Source organism: Corapipo altera, unplaced genomic scaffold (genome assembly GCF_003945725.1).
Source record: "Corapipo altera isolate COAL_440 unplaced genomic scaffold, ASM394572v1 0, whole genome shotgun sequence".
NCBI lineage: Eukaryota > Metazoa > Chordata > Aves > Passeriformes > Pipridae > Corapipo > Corapipo altera.
In genome coordinates, this window is record NW_020884872.1 from 1,962,005 (window position 1) to 1,978,133 (window position 16,129).

Sequence of the window (16,129 nt, forward strand, 5' to 3'; positions counted from 1 at the left end):
TTTTTTCTCTAATCTCTGATCTGAACCTGCCCTGGTGCAGTTTGAGGCCATTTCCTCTCTTCCTTTCCCTTGGGATGTGGCAGAAGAGCTCGACCCCCCCTCACTGTCCCCTCCTGTCAGGGAGTTGGGGAGAGCAATGAGGTCCCCCCTGAGCCTCCTCTTCTCCAGATAAACCCCCCCAGCTCCCTCAGGTGTTGAGCAAGAACCACATTCTGGTCATTCTTGAAGGCAAAGGGAGAAGTGTCAAAAGCAGCCCTAATGGACCTCAAATCTTTCTGGGGCTGAGGGGAAGGAGAAAGGACCACTTCAATCACAGTGCTCCCAGACTCCTCCCAAGGCTGTAAGGTGCAATTTCATGGATGATTTCATCTCACCTGACACTCTGCTGTGACCCATGGGGTGGTCCCACAATTCCTCTGCCATGTTCCTTCTGTCCCCTCTGCATCCGTATCCTCAGAGAGGGACTTTTCACACAGACTTGGAGCGACAGGACAAAGGGGGAATGCCCTTAAAGTGAAAGAGAGTAGGGTTACATTGGATATTGGGAAGGAATTCTTGGCTGTGAGGGTGGGGAGGCCCTGGCACAGGTTGCCCAGAGAAGCTGTGGCTGCCCCTGGATCCCTGGAAGTGTCCAAGGCCAGGTTGGGTGTGTCTTGGAGCAACCTGGGCTAGTGGAAGATGTCCCTGCCCATGGCAGGGGGTTAGAACTGGATGATCTTTATGGTCCCTTCCAACCCAAACCATTCCATGATTCCATGATCACAGTGTTTAAGTAAAAGTCTCAATGCTTCAATTATTTGGGGCACTTTGGCTGCAGCTCCACCCGTCCCCCTGATCCTTGGCTGCTTATTTCCACCTTTTAAGTCGAGATTAAAAAAAATATTAAAACAGGGAGAAAGAGCAAATGGAACAAGTAACATGTCCTAATTTCTCCAAGGAGGCTGGCTGTGAACTGAAATGACTAGATTAAAGTATCACACGTTAGAATTAAAGTATTAGATAAAGGCCATACTCTACTTTTTGATCTTTGTGGGCATTCCAGAAAAAAATAAAAATTAAAAAATTAAAAAAAAACCCTGTCACAGATCTAGGCTGGCGGCACCAACCTGGCAATTCCAAGGGGAAAGGAGCCTTCCCTCAGGAGCTCAAGGCTCCCACGCCGGGATAATTTTTTAGTGCATTTTTTTTGGAATACATTTATTTTCAGAAGGGGATGAGAAAGATCCCTGGACGCAATTCCTAGGGGAAAGGAGACTTCCCTCGTCAGCTCCAGGCTCCCAAACCCAACACGTTTCTGGGGAAACACGTTTATTTTCTGAGAGGTATGAGAAAGACCCCTGGATGGAATTCCAAGGGGAGAGGAGCCTTCTCTCAGGAGGGGAAGGAGCCTGTCCTCAGCAGCCCAAGGTTCCCACACCGGGAAACTTCTAGTGCATTTTTAAAATTATTATTATTTTTTTTTTATGGGGAATATATCGATTTTCTGAGAGGGAGGATTAAAACCCCTGGATGCAATTCCGAGGGGAAGGGAGCCTGTCCTCGGCAGCCTGAGGCTCCCACACTGGGCTTATTTTAGCGCATTTTTAAACTCCTTTTCTGAGGGGGATGAGAAAGACCCCTGGACGAAAATTCTGAGGGGAAAGGAGCTTTCCCTCAGAATCTCGCGGCTCTCAAACCCAACATGTCTTTAGGGAAATACATTTATTTTCTGAGGGAGATGAGAAAGACCCCTGGACGCAATTCGGAGGGGAAAGGAGCCTTCTCTCAGGAGGGAAAGGAGCCTGTCCTTAGAAGCCCGAGGCTCCCACACCGGGAAACGTACAGTGCATTTTTTAAACTGGTTTTTTTTTTTTTTGTGAGGGGGGGAATATTCTGATTTTCTGAGGGGGAGGAGAAAGACCCCTGGGTGCAATTCTAAGGGGAGAGGAGTCTTCCCTCAGGAGGGGGAAGCCTGTCCTCAGCAGCCCGAGGCTCCCGCACCGGGCTAATTTTAGCGCATTTTTAAACTCCTTTTCTAAGAGGGGGAGAAGAAAAACCCCTGGACGCAATTCCGAGAGGAAAGGCTCCTTCCCTCCGGAACTCAAGGCTCCCACAGCGGGCTCCTCTTACTGCATTTTTAAACCGGTTTTTGGGGAATACGCCTGTTCTCGGAGGGGCCGAGCCCCGCCGATCCCTCCCCTCACGCCGGGCGGGCGGGAAGCCCCGGCGGGCTCGGCCTCGCCTCAAGCGGCCGCCGCGGCTCCGGCGCCCCCTGCGGGCGGGGGCCGGCGGCGCCTCACCCGGCGGGGTCCCTTCACCGGGAATGGCGGCCGCTCCCCTTCCCCGCCCCGCCGGGGCCATCCCGGCCCGCAGCGCTGCCGACACCGTCACACGCCGGAGGGCGGGCGCGGATGGATCGGGAATAGGGATGGAATAAGGGAGAAAGGCGGGGGGAATGGGGAAGGAGCCGTTGCCATGGCGAGCAGCGCCCGCCCTTCCCTCCCGACGTCAGCGCCGTCTCCCGCCCGGCCGCGGGTGATTGACAGTTGCCATGGCAACAGGCTCGCCCCGCCGCCATTTTGTCAGTTGGGGTTTTTTTTTAAATTTAAAAAAAAAAAGTAATAATTAAAAAAAAAAAAAAAAGAAAAAACCACCGAAGCGCTGTCTTTTCCCGCCAGAATCGCGGGGTTTATTGTTTTATTATTTTTTAATTTCTCTTTTTCTTTTGCGCTTTCTCCTTGTTTCGACCTCCAACCGCGAAAGGAAAAGGAAAAAGAAAGGGACGCAAAAAAAAAAAAAAAAAGAAAGTGCGCTCCGAGGGTCCCGCCGGGGATGCGCGGACGGGACTGAGGCGGCGGCGGTGCGGAAAGCGGAGCCGGTTCGTGAGGAAGGAGGGAGGGCGAGAGGGAGGGAAGGGGAAGGAGGAGCGGGCGGGGAGGGAGGGAGGGGGAGGAGGTAGCGGCTGGCAGGCGGGGGAGGGAGGGAGGGAGCGAGGAGTTCCCGGGGGCTCGGTACGGCGCTGCGCTTCCCCCCATCCCCTCCTCCTCCTCCTCTCCTCCTCCTCCTCCTCTCCTCCTCCTCCCGCTCCTCCCGCTCCCCCCGCCGCTGTCCCCGCGCTCCCGGCCGGGGCTCAGGCCGCCGATCGCAGCCGAGCCGAGGCGAGGCCGAGCCGCCGCCGGGCGCTGCGCAGGTTTGGACCGCGCGCCATTTTGTGAGGGCAGCGAACACCCAGAGCCCGGCCGGGGACCCGCCGGGCCGCCCGCGCCCCCCTTCCCTCCGCGGCCACCGCCGCGGCCCGAGGGAGGAGGAGGAGGCGCCGCCGCCGCCGAGGCCCCCGGGGGGGGGGAAGAGCGGGAGGACGCGCCCGGGCCGCTCGCCCCGCCAAGGGAGGAGGCCTCGCCCCGGGAGAAGCCGCCGCTCGGGTGAGTGAGACGCCGCACCGCGGGACGAGCCGGGGCCGCCTCGCCCGGGCCCGCGGCGGAGGGGCCGCAGCGCTCCGCTGCCATCTTAGAGCGGGAGCCATCCCCGCCCGCCCCTGCGCTCCCCGCGGCCTTTCCCGGCTCCCGGCGCGGCTCTGCCTTCCCGGGCCTTGGGAGCGGCGGTGGAGGAAGGGGAGCTCGCCCGGAGCCGCTCGGTGTTATGCGCAACGCCCTGCGGTGGGCGGGTGCGAGGGCTCGGGCCGGGCCGGCCGCGGGGAAGGCGGCGGGACTTGGAGCATCACCTGTTGTAGGGCAGGGTTGGGATGGCCCGGCACCTGCGAGGGGGCAGGTGGGCAGCGTGGAGGGGGAGATGGGGAAGGAGTTACCTGAGCGAGGTGCCTGTCATCCCGCCGGTGGGGGGTGGGGAGGAGGAGGAGGAGGAGGGAGCAGCGTTGGGAATAGCACAGGGACACGCAGGGACACGCAGGGACACACAGGCACAGGGACACACCGGCGCTTCCCGGGGAGGGCGGCGGAGTCCCCATCCCTGGGGGTGGCCAAGGAGCGACTGGACGTGGCTCTCGGTGCTCTGGGCTGGGTGACACGGTGGGGATGGGGCGCAGGGTGGACTGGATGATCTTGGAGGGCTTTTCCAGGCTCGGTGATTCTGGGATTCCATATTTTAATAGCTGCTCGCAGCCCCGGTGGGGGCTGAGCTTTGTGTGGCTGGAGGAATCGGAGCCCTCCTCGGGTGCGCTGGGTGCTCCTCTGGAGCGGCCGCAGTTCCCTCCCGCCGCCAAGGAATCACAAAACGCAATTAAAAAGTCCTGTATTTCGAAATTTCGAAATTGGTGCGTTTTTGAGTCTCGGTCAGCTTTGAAGTTTTGGGTTCAGCCCGGCCAAGGACCACATAAGGGTTCTTTGATCATGTATCTACATTGCTGCTCTCACTTAGTTCTCCTATTACTCCCCAGTCACGGGGGAAATAAACATTTATTGTTATTGAAAATTAACAAAGGCGGAATATCTGACTACAAAATAAATCAACAAGCGTGTTTTTGACAACCATCCTGGTTTAATCTGAGTTAGAGCGTCCTGTTAACTTTTGCCAGGGGGTTCCTAAAGTCAGACTTAGGTGGATTTAGTATCGTGGGGGTCTGGATTTGTACAAGTCCACAACTTTTTTTTATTATCCTGTTGGTATTTCCTTACATTTTCCTTAAGAAGAGGTGTGTGGAGTTGAAGAATACCCAGATGATATCTGGTGATAAATAAGCAAACATTTAGTTTCTGGTAGTATTTAATTCCCTGCCTGTAGCCAAGCAGAATTTACCTTCCCTCCTTGGAATAGTCTGTAGCCCTAAAAAGTTTTGGTAAACTTGTTTCTCTTTTTTTTTCTCCATGTCCCCTCCCCCAACCTGTGTAGGTTGGATATTTTTGGAAAATTAATTGTACTTTATAGAATTAGAATAATAACACTGGAAATAACTCTGAGCTAGTATTTGTTAACTATTATCTATATATATTTGCTGTGTGTATATATAGATACTTTTGTAGGCTACGCTTCATGTTTTTGGCTTCCATGAATTATTTAGAACTAGACTGTTTTTATTTGCAGTCTGAAGTCGAATATGTGTGTGAAGTGTTAAATTTACATTTTCTGCTGCAAATTAAAAAATTCCCTCCAAGTTTATGAAGCTTGTTGAGTTTAATTCATGGCTTTGCAGTGTTCCTCGGGTAAAGCAAGTGTATCTTGTTCAAAACTGAATCAAAAGCAGGGATTTCTTGAACGGGGAGGGCAAGAGGACAATAGTTTAATATTGTTTCCAGGCTCAAGAGGTTTGTTACAGGAGCAGGAACTGTTACAGTTCCTGCATCAATACTTGGGTGGATTTAGGACTTGTCATTGGAATCCCCTCCCCCACGTTGGACAGTGACAGAGAAGCCACAACAGGGATAATTTTACCTAATAGCAGCCAAGAGTTCTCTGTTCCAGCGTGGATTTATGGGCAGGATTCTCTTCCTTGTGGGAAATAACGATTTAGGCCCCTGGAATTTATCAGTTTTTGGGGTCTGGGGGATTGTGTGGGCTGGGAATCAGCACCTGATGGCCCCGAGTGACTCCTGCAAACTGGTTGATAGTTTAAGCAAAGTAGCACAACACCACTGGTGTCCAGGAAAAACTGTGCCTTGTCTGAGCTCCTAAAGTGCCATTTAATTAGGACATATTTGCTGACATGTGCCACAGCTTAAAATCATGCTTGAAACTGGACCACCTGCTCGGATGGGATGTGAGAAGAGGAGTTGCACACACAAAAACCGAACCTTTCCTTGCCATGATGGCATTTTACAGCTTCATCTGAGCTCCAGTGGGTGGTGGTTCAAAGACTAGAACCTACCAGTGCCAAAAAAGAGGCAATTTTTGTTGCTGTAATTAGATTATCTTTTGGGCATTCCTCTTAAGACCTCTTTATTTCAGGTGGTTTTAGCCCTGGCTGTGGGACTGTAGGTTGGAAGTTGTTGTTCCAGTTCATGTTTCTGAGTAAGAGTTGCAGCCTGGTGTGTGTTCAGCCTTTAAATGGTAATTTTTAGTGCCATTTGAGGAGCTGTTCTCCAAAGTGAAGGCAAAAACTTTCTGATACCTTTGTTTTGAGGGAGCACGGGAGACTTGTATAACTTCTGAAATCCTTTTGTAAATAGATCTGTTGTTGTAGAATAGGATTATTTACAGAGAACTGCTGCTTTTGTCTTTATAACCCAGTACAAAAGATTATTTGTTAAGTTTACAGTTTCATCTCTTTTTTTTTCTTTTTTTTTATCAAGAGGTTGGTAAGAAATGTCTGTTTAAAAAAAAATTATGTAATAACTTTTTTGCTACTCAGACTTCCAGAAGTCTGATGTTTATGCAGTGAGACTTCTTTATTGCTCTGAGACTGTTTGAAATAATACCAAAAACAACTCTCTGAGCAAACTGCCTTTCTTGTGGGGGGTGAAAAACATAATCCAGAGAAGGGGAATATTCTGCTTTTCCTTCCTCACCTCCGTGGGTCCTTCAGGAGGAGGGTTATGGGAACTGTAGTCCATGGATGGTTCCAAAACACCACAGAAACTTTCTGTAGAGTTATCTGGTGCTGCCTCTTCAAGGTGACACAACACACAACAGAATTGCAATGGTTGTCCAGGTTTTTTATCCATCTTTTCCCCTTTTGGGGGAAGGAAGGTAAAATTCTGCCCGTGGTTGTGTTTTTATCCAAACCTGACTGGAAAAATAACTCACCTGCTTTTGCTGGTACCACTGGATTTCATTCCCTCAGAACAGGGCTCTGCTTTGTACTCCCCCACTGGGAAAATATGACTTTATATCATCTTATTCACCCCAGAGTGCCCTGGCCCTGTGATTTTCAGGGAGAATCCCCACTGAAGGGCTGGGGAAATTTGGGACACAGCTCCCAGCCAGCCCTGCTTGTGTCCATCCAGTGGGAATACTCTGGAGCCTCCCAAATCTGGGCAGCAGCTCCTTCAGTCCCCCTGCACGAAGACAAAACACGAGCTGCATTCCAGCCCTGAATGTGGCATTTTGGAAAAGCAGGGCAGTGGTGCTGTAATTGGAATAACACAAGCTGGCATTTATTTGTAAACATACTCCTTGCAAAGTTTCCAGGGGCTGAGCAGCACCAAATACCTGAAAGTGAAACCCAGTAAATGAAAGTAAAATTAACTCCATTAAGGGCCAGTTTTGTTCCAGCTGTGAGAAACCAACCTTTCAATTGATGTGTTACATAAAGTTCCAAGCCCTTCTGTTTTTCTTTTTTTTTTTTTCTTTCCCCCCTCTTTTCCTTTTCCCCCAGAGGCAAATAAAAATAGACTGTGTTGTGAGTCAGTTAAAGGAATAGTTAATAATACATTAATACCTCTTTGTGTTGAAAAGTTTCCTCTTTCTTTTTAGTAACTGTTTGGATGGTGAAGGAAGAGAGGAAGGGAAATGTACAAATTGATTTCTGATGGCAGAGTTATTCCTCCAAAATATAACGGGACAAAATTTAGAGGGAGTTTTGATGTGTTACTGGGAAAAAAAAAAATCAAATTAATAGAATGAGTAGCTGACAAAATACATTTTAATGATTAAATCCAACTTGCCAGTGAAACTTTTAAGTCCTGGTGTCCCAAAACCCTGTTGTTCACTGGTTTTTTTGGACATGTTTCCTTCAGAATCCTGTTTCCCTGGATGTGTTCAAATCATAATTTGTGCTTCTGTGAACTCCATAAATTGGTAATAACTCCTCACTTACTTTGCCAGTGGGCCCATTGCTGAGGATCCAGTTGGGACATGCAACATCCAGCTTTGGAGAGGGGATAATTTTGTGTCCACGATACCAGTTTGCTGTTAAAACTCAAGGAAGGGGTAAAAAGAGGAGAGAAATATTGTCAGGGAGGGAAGGGAATGTGTTGGTGATCCCTCAGCTCTGTATTTGCCTGGACACTGAATTTCCTCCCACCAAACACTCTCTTTGGTCTGTCCAGTTGTAATTCAGCTTTTTACCTGTTTATAAATGTATACCCAGACATATTCTTGTCTTGAAATATTTTTAACCAGGATTTATAATGAACCACAGACAGGGTATGTGTGTGATTATGACAAATCAGTCTCCAGCACCCACTTTGAAAATCTGAGTGGTGCTGGAAGCACAGGAACTTTCCTGGATCGTGTCTCATTCTGGCTTCTTTGTTGTTATTCTTTCCAACTTGTGGATAATTCAGCATTAATTTAACGGTGTGACAGAGTCAGTGTTTGAAATATATTGATTTCTTTGTTCATTTGACAAGAAGTGATTGTTGCATGAAGATCTTGGTAGTTTTCCTTTCTGTGGAAGTTCTTCACAAATGCTACAAATACCAGGGGGGTGTTGTGGAATAACAGCTTAATGCACATTTTTCACCGTGGTCGGATGTTCAGAAGTTGGAACTCTGTGCTCCTGTGCTCGGGGTGACTTTCCTGCCAGTGTCACAGTGTGCCTTCAGAAACTGGGGGTTTATGGCAGGCCCTGGGCAGGAAAATGAGCATTTCTGTGAATGCTTAATGTGTGACTGCACGTGTGGATCCCTGTCTTTCCAGTAAAATCAGATTTTTTTGTAGGTCACAGAATGGTTTGGGTTGGAAGGGACCTTAAAGATCAGCCAGTTCTAACCCTCTGCCATGGGCAGGGACACCTTCCACCAGCCCAAGTTGCTCCAAGCCCCATCCAACCTGGCCTTGGACACTTCCAGGAATCCAGGGGCAGCCACAGCTTCTCTGGGCAACCTTGGCCAGGGCCTCCCCACCCTCACAGGGAAGGATTTCTTCCTAATATTTAATCTAAACCTACTCCCTTTCACTGTGAATCCATTCCCCCCCTGTCCTGTCCCTCCAGCCCTTGTCCCCAGTCCCTCTCCAGCCCTCTTGGAGCCCCTTTAGGCCCTGGAAGGGGCTCTAAGCTCACCCCAAAGCTTCTCTTCTCCAGGCTGAACAATCCCAGCTCTCCCAGCCTTTCCTCCCAGCAGAGCTGCTCCAGCCCTGGGATCCTCTTGGTCCCTGCTCTGGACTCTCTCCAGCAGCTCCATGTCCTTGCTGTGCTGTTCCCCGGGGCTGGAGCAGCTCTGCAGGGGGGTCTCACCTGAGGGGCAGAGGGGCAGAATCCCCCCTCACTCTGCCCACGCTGGGGGATCAGCCCAGGGCACGGGGGGGATCTGGGCTCTGAACTCACTGTTGAGTTTCCCATCAACCATCACCCCCCATCCTCCTCCCTGGGGCTGCTCTCCATCCACCTCCTCCCAGCCTCTCTTTGTGCTTGGGGCTGCAGGACTTTGCACTTGGCCTTGTTGAACTTCATAAGTTTTACACATTCCCACCTCTCCAGCCTGTCCAGGTCCCTCTGGATGCCCCATCCCTCCCCTGCAGGGTGTGACTGCCCCACACAACTCAGTGTCATTGTCACACTTGCTGAGGGTGCCCTCAATCCCACTGTCCTGTCTAAATTGTTAAATTTTGCTAAGTCAAGCTCTGTTCTAAGGCTACAAACCTAAACTGCTCTTTGCCCCACATCAGTAGCAGCTGCAGTGCCGGGGTAGCAGGAACTACCCAGTTACTCCCCAGTTACTACACCTTTGTTTTGAATGGCCCTCATAGCTCCTCAAACTTCTTGTGATGGTTTAGTATTTATAATAAGCTTAGTATGTATTTACTAATCGTAAAGCTTAATTATAAAGCTTCATTTCTAAGTGAATTGGTGTCTTGTGTGAGCTCTCTCTGCTAGAGATGGTGTCATAAATGAGTTGGGTACTTGAAGGCTGAGTGGAAAGAGGAGAAGATACTGTGTTATAGGGGAAGTTCTTATAAGGACATGGGTAAGAATTCCAGTGGAAAGAGCAGAAGATACTGTGTTACCCAGGGGAAGTTTTTATGAGGACATGGGTAAGAATTCCTTGGCTTTGGTGGTTGTAGAGAGCCCTTTGCTGGGGTCTGATTTCCACCTTGGTTTGTAGGTACAACACGAAGTAAATATTATTTCTTTTCTCTGTTCAATCAGATGTCATGACTTGGGGGGATCCCTGTCCATCCCTAAGGTGCTCCTGTGCAGCCTTGGGGAAATCCCTGTGTGTTTGTGGTTTGGCAAGAGTTGGATTCCATGATCCTGGTGGGGTCTCTTCCAACTCAGCGTATTCTGTGATCCTGTGATAAAAAGGGGGGGTGAGTTACTGCAATTTGACAGTTTGCTGTCCAAAAGCTTCACGGTAGAAGGTCTCAAAACTAATAATCTGGAGGTGTGATGTGGCCCTTCCAAAGGGGTTGCTCTCCTGTCCTTGTAGGATTGGGGAGATTTTCACCTGTATTTTACACAGCACGACTGCACAAGGTCCACGTGAGCCTTCTTTGGGTCTTGTGACCCAACCAAAACATTCATTTCTGGATCTTTGGGGACTTAAATTAACCAGAGTCGTGTTCACAGCGTGAACATTTTAAAACTTTATGAGCTTGGTGTTGACACCTTGGGAAATGCAGTTGCACAGGTGGAAGCAGCAGGAGCACAGCTCCTGCCCTGCCTTGGTGGGTGCTGGCAGCACTGAATCCTTTGCTTGTCATCCTGAAACCAAGACCACTTTGCTTCACATGATGAGGACTAGAAACTTATCTGATGTTTTCTTGTGAAGGAACCATTAGAAAGGGACATAAATTTCAAAATGTGGATTTGAAAGTAGGATCTCGTACCCCTTCACTTCATTTGATTGCTGCCACACAATCTCAGTAAACTAAAAAAAAAAACCCCTTTTTGTTAAAATATTCCCATTTAATTTGTTGCAGAAGCTAATAAAGCAAGGAAAACCAGTTGGCCGAGTTATGATGTTGTGAAGTTCTCTCTTTTGAAGTCTAGTTTAAAAAAAAAAAAAATACACTTTTTTCCCTTCTTTATTATCCAAAGACATAGTTGTGTAACTATTGTATAATACTTGTGTTACCCTTGCATAAAGCAGGTATTTAATTCTGGTTTTCTGCTGGATATTCTTAACCAGCATCCAATTATTTCAAGAAAGGAGAAAACAACTTCTACCTATAGATCTGGAAATCGCCCTCTCCTGCAAAACGTTGCCGAAAACTTGACGAAAAAAACCCACTTTTAATTGAAGGGACTCATTTAAAAACATTCCAATTGAACCTTGTGACCAAGTGAAAGGTGGAAGAGGTGGTGCCACCCACGGAGCTCAGTGTTGGGGTGTGAGGGGACGAGGGGCCACGTGGGACAAAGGGACATTTTTCCGAGGTCTCCTGAAGCTCTGCCAGCTCCCGCCCGTGGTTCCTTGTGTGGGGAAAGGCTGGGAGATGAGCGCTGACCTCTCATCGGGCTCTGGGTTCCCAGCAGAACAAAATCATCTCAGGGAGCTTTTAGGTGCTTATTAAAAAAACTCTGAAGGTAAAGGAAAGGCCAAATTGGAGCCGTTGGTGCCGTTCAGTGTTTTCCTGGTGCTGAGAAGTTCATGGGAGGTTTACATCCCGAAGGCTTTGCTGGGGTTGGTTTTTCCTCCCCTCTCTTTTTCATTCCCCCCTTTCTGTCCAACGTAATAACTTCTAGTTCTAAATAAATATAAATATATGTATTTTAATCATGTTCTGATTGAGATCAGAGATTTCTTTTGTGTGTGTGACAAAGATTTCCTCTGCCTGAGTTTGTCTTTGCTGTCCTTTAACGTGTGTTTCCAAAGTCTGTTATGAGTTATTTGACCTTCCTTATGTCATTCCTCATTTTTTATATCTTTATCACTTCTATTTCTACCTCAAAAGCACAGTCCTAGGCCTTCATAGCTAAGACCCAGTATTTTGGTCTTATTATTTGCCTCACTTTCCTCTTTTAAGATTTTGAGTCTTGTACTTCCTACCTCATTTTATTACATCTGATTATTTCTGCACAAGAGTTCGAATGTGGGATGGAGAGTTTAATGTTTAGATTTCCAGATTTGAAAAAAACCCAAAAATATTAGTGATGCAGGATTCTTCCTGTGATTTGCTTTCATTTTCTTCCTCTGGCCTGCTGCTGCTTTAAAACCCAAATGTTAATTTTCATCTGGGTGTGTTTTTTCATTTGAATAAAACAAAAGGATCCGAGCTCTGTGGTTTGAGGTGAGGCTGAAGCTCAAGGTGTGTTTTTAGCAATCACACAGAGGGCCCAGAATGCAGTTTCTAAGGTACATGTTAGTCAACATGTGTGTTCTGAAACCTCTGAACTCCCAGCTCCACAGTGCCAAACACCCAAACTTTGTGTGTGTATTGGAGAAAACTCTGTGTGTGTGTTTGGCTCACATTCCAGAGGTGGAAAACATTTCAGTCTGTAGAGTTACATTTGACTTTATTAGTTATTTCCATTAAAAATCCCAAACTAGAGCACTCAAAGGCTGGCAAAGATGGGAAAATTCACGTGGTCTGAACTACCTTTCATCATGGAGTAAATATATATATATGTATATATATATATATATATATCTTTAGGTAGAAGCACTTTAGTAAGTGCTCACTGCCCAGGTGCAACACTGCACTTGTTGTTGAGTTTTATAACTTTTTATGTCACACTTCAGTGGCCGAATCAAGTAAATTCTGAGAGATTTTTCCAGCTCCTGGTGCAAGAATGAAGTTTTTCAGTGATTGGGATCCAACGGAGAGAAACAAACCCCTCCTCCGAAACTTTCTGTACCTCCTTGGCAGCACTGAGTTTTTTGGGATGGGGAGAGGGGATTCAGGGATTTTAGGCATTTTTGGAGAGCTTCACGTTTGCTTTCCATGCAGGCAGCAGTTGGTTCCCATGGGATAAATAAGGGGAATGAAAGGGAAAAAAAGGTGGAAGTGAGAGCCCAGAGTCAGCGGTGACGCAGCGGGCGGAGCCCAGGGGGGAGGGTTTCGGTGTCTGAGGCTTTAATAGCAGGATGCTCCTTGGATTTGCAGCCTCATTTGCCTGGAGTTTCTATTCCCAGAGCTTTGGAACTTGGAGAAGCAGGCTCTGAACGTTGGGGAGTGACTCAGCACATCCACACAGAGGTCTGCTCAAGGAACTTAGGATTTGGTTGGAAATTCGGGGGAATCGGGAGTTCGAACTCATTTTTCCCCAGAGGGAATTTGAAAATTAAAAGTTGGGGTTTTTTTGGGTTTTTTTTAAGGCAATCTCTTTCCCCATTTGATCTGCATCCCTCAGTTTTGGGAAAAGTGATGGAATATTTTGGTGAATAGTATCACTTATGGCATAGCTGGTGTTTGCTGTGTAGCTTTGTTTTCTGTGTGCTCTCCTCCTGCTGCACAGGATAAGCATCTGTGCAATGAATAAAACCCCATTTGACTCTGGAAGTGAAGGCTGTGCTGCAAAATATCTAAAAGAGGCAGAATCGTGTATCAGGCCTGCCTTAAACATTTCTTAGGCTCAGATTTGATGACATTTATACAACCTTTTTCCTCTGGAAGGGGAAGGAGGCGTATATGGGATTTGCCCAGTTTGTATGATTGAAACAGGGAACCATGAGTTGGGTTGGAAGGGACCTTAAGGATCATCTCATTCCACCCCCTGCCATGGGTGGGGACACCTTTTGCTATCCCAGGTTGCTCCAAGCCCCATCCAGCCTGGCCTTGGACACTTCCAGGGATGGGGCAGCCACAACTCCATCCTATTAGTCCAGAAGCTCCAGCCTTTCCCACCTGACCTGGCAGAGGGAACAGTTTGGGGAACAGTGAGTGGGACACCTGTGCAAATGTCACCAGGTGTGTAACCCACCCTTCCTTTTATTCTTGAGTTTAGTTGGATTTTTTGAGGGAAAGTTGGTTCAATGTCTTAAATGTTGACTCTTCTACGATAACGTGTTCCCAGTTTCAGCTGATCAGACTCGTCACAGTCCGGGGACACCGTGGGGAGTGGTGGCAGTGGAGGGGAACAAAGTGACAGGAGCTGATGGATAAAGATTGAAACCATTGGCCTTCTGCTGCTCCACCCCTCTTAAAGCTGGGGGGAGTTGGAGAAAACTTCATTATCTGTCTTTCATCCAGAGCAGTTCTGCCTTGTGGGGTGAGACGAGACCCTGGGCTGGGACAGAACCTCAGTGCTCAGAGGGGGCTGAAGGGCAGCACAGCAGGAGCAGCATATTCAGAGCAAAACACAAGCAGCATTGATTTTTCTCCCCCTTCTCCTTCCACCCTTAACCATTTTCTCCTTCCACCACCACACCTGTGCTTTCCTGGGGCTGGTGACAATTACCTTGCTCTCCCCAAAACCACTCATGTGCCAGATTTGAAATAATGGATAAAGAAGAAGCAGAAAGGTGAAAATCAACACCAGTTTTCCTGTTTCATCTCTGAGGGGTGTGGGGCAGTATTTAACCTACTGATGTTCTGTGTGTGTCACAAGTGCTGACAAACTGAGGGGAAGTTCATGCACAAGGTGTGGAGTCACAGAAGAATTTGAGGGCAACTGTTGGAAGAGGCCAAGTGTGCAACAAGGAGTTGTTTGAAGGAAGGACCCTTTGAGCAGCTCCCCTTTTCCCAGCTCCTGGTTGTTCCCACCTGCTCTGTGTTGGCACAGCTGTTTGGGAGCCCAACTCAGTGAATCAGACTTAGAGTTGGCTGAAATACATAATTTTGTATTTTTAACGTTGGGGTGTGTGTGGGGGAGGAGAATCAGGTTACTCTTGAGCCAGCTCCATTCCCAGCCCCGGCACAGTGTGACAAGATAATGGAATGGGCCGTGGGGGTGGACAGGAACAGGGTGCCTGGAAGAGGCAGGGGTTGGTTCCCTGGCTCTGATAGCCCTGTTACTTAATGGAGAACATCATCCCCAGGAATTTCTGCCACCCCTCCTGTAGTAAATCACTCCTCTGTCAGTCTCTCCCCCCCTCCTCTCTCCGACTTTCCCCGCTATCTCCGACTTCCAGGCTCCCTCCCCGCGCGTTCCCGCTCCGCTGCTGCCCTGGGCACGCTCAGCACGTGCTGCCACGGCCTCAACTTGGCATCAACTCCTCTCTCCAGCTCTCCTGCTCGCTGCTGGGGCATCTTGCCTTGCTCTCTTTTTCCCTCGAGCTCTTCCTCTTGTTCTCTCTCACCTTTTTTGACAATTTTCCAGCTCCTGCCCTTTCTCTCCCAGGTCCTTTCCAGCTCTCGCTCTCCCTGTTATTGTCATTTCCTGTTCCTTCCCACTTTCTCCTCCCTCCCAGGAAGAAAAAAAATCCACTTTTTAAAGACTAAAACCTCTTAGGAAACTCCAAAGTTTTTAATTTTTTATGTGTTCACCCCAAACATTACCACAAACCAATACAAGACACAGATTTCTTCTTTGTCTCATTCCCTTTTGAATTTTTACTTGAATTCTGTGTTACCTTAAGATGTGCTCATATAAAATAGGTGGTTTCTCCTTTTTGGATAAACTGAAAGATGAATTGAGGTTTTGCAAAGTTAATGTTCTAATAAAAGGTATTTTCAGGTGTCTGTGTACTTACTGTAGCAGATGTTAAATTGTGAAGATGTTTTCTTGTTCCTGCTCTACAAAGGAGACATAAAAATTGTTTCTCTTTCACACAACCACCAGCTGGACCAGTTATGTCCAAAACCAACCCCCCAGCTCTTTTGGAAGTTCCATCTTTGCTTGTCCTCTTAAATAAATGACCAGTTTCACTTCCATGTATTCAGATACTCAGCATTTTTGTTCACATTAGTTAAATTTTGTTGATAACTTATTATCTGTTAGTTAGGAAAGTAGACAGGAGTGCTGATTCCTTAATACCTGAATCCATCCATATTGTCAAATCCATCCATATTTTAATAATCCAGAGTGACTTCTAATGAAAATGTGGAAGTTTGGACAGTTTTTAGGAGTAGTTGAGGTTCCTTAGTCACACACTCAGGACCTTCTTGCTGAACTCTTTCACAACATGGAACAAGAGCAGAACTATTTTAAAAGTTCTCTTTTTACAGCAATCTTTCCTCAAAACCACAGCACATCATTCCATGGAATACACCAGGAACATTAGGAGAAAACTAAAGAATAAATCTGCTGGAAGAGTGGCTTTGTTTGGGAGTCTTTCCATCCATCCCAAGATATTCTTGGGAGTGTGCAAGGTTTTCTTGCCTTTTTATTTCCTGGATACCTCAGACATGGTGATCCTGAGTGCTCTTTGGAGGGTTGGAAGGTCAGGATTTAAAAGCTTTTTTTTTTTTTGTTCTTCTTTTTAATTTGTCC

General features: G+C 47.8%; 1 protein-coding gene across 3 annotated transcripts in view; it reads left to right on the plus strand.

Annotated features, from left to right (window-relative positions):
• Window positions 1-2,765: 2,765 nt before the first annotated feature.
• The window catches only part of DYRK1A (dual specificity tyrosine phosphorylation regulated kinase 1A), a 72,203-nt gene continuing 58,839 nt past the window's right edge, over window positions 2,766-16,129 (plus strand). The window contains exon 1 of one of the 3 annotated variants that reach the window (XM_027634812.1): window positions 2,766-2,857. The gene's annotated coding sequence lies outside the window, so the exon portion shown is untranslated. Of the gene's footprint in view, window positions 2,858-3,257; window positions 3,402-16,129 lie in introns of those variants that run through there. The other 2 variants (XM_027634821.1, XM_027634802.1) reach the window with 2 other exon arrangements.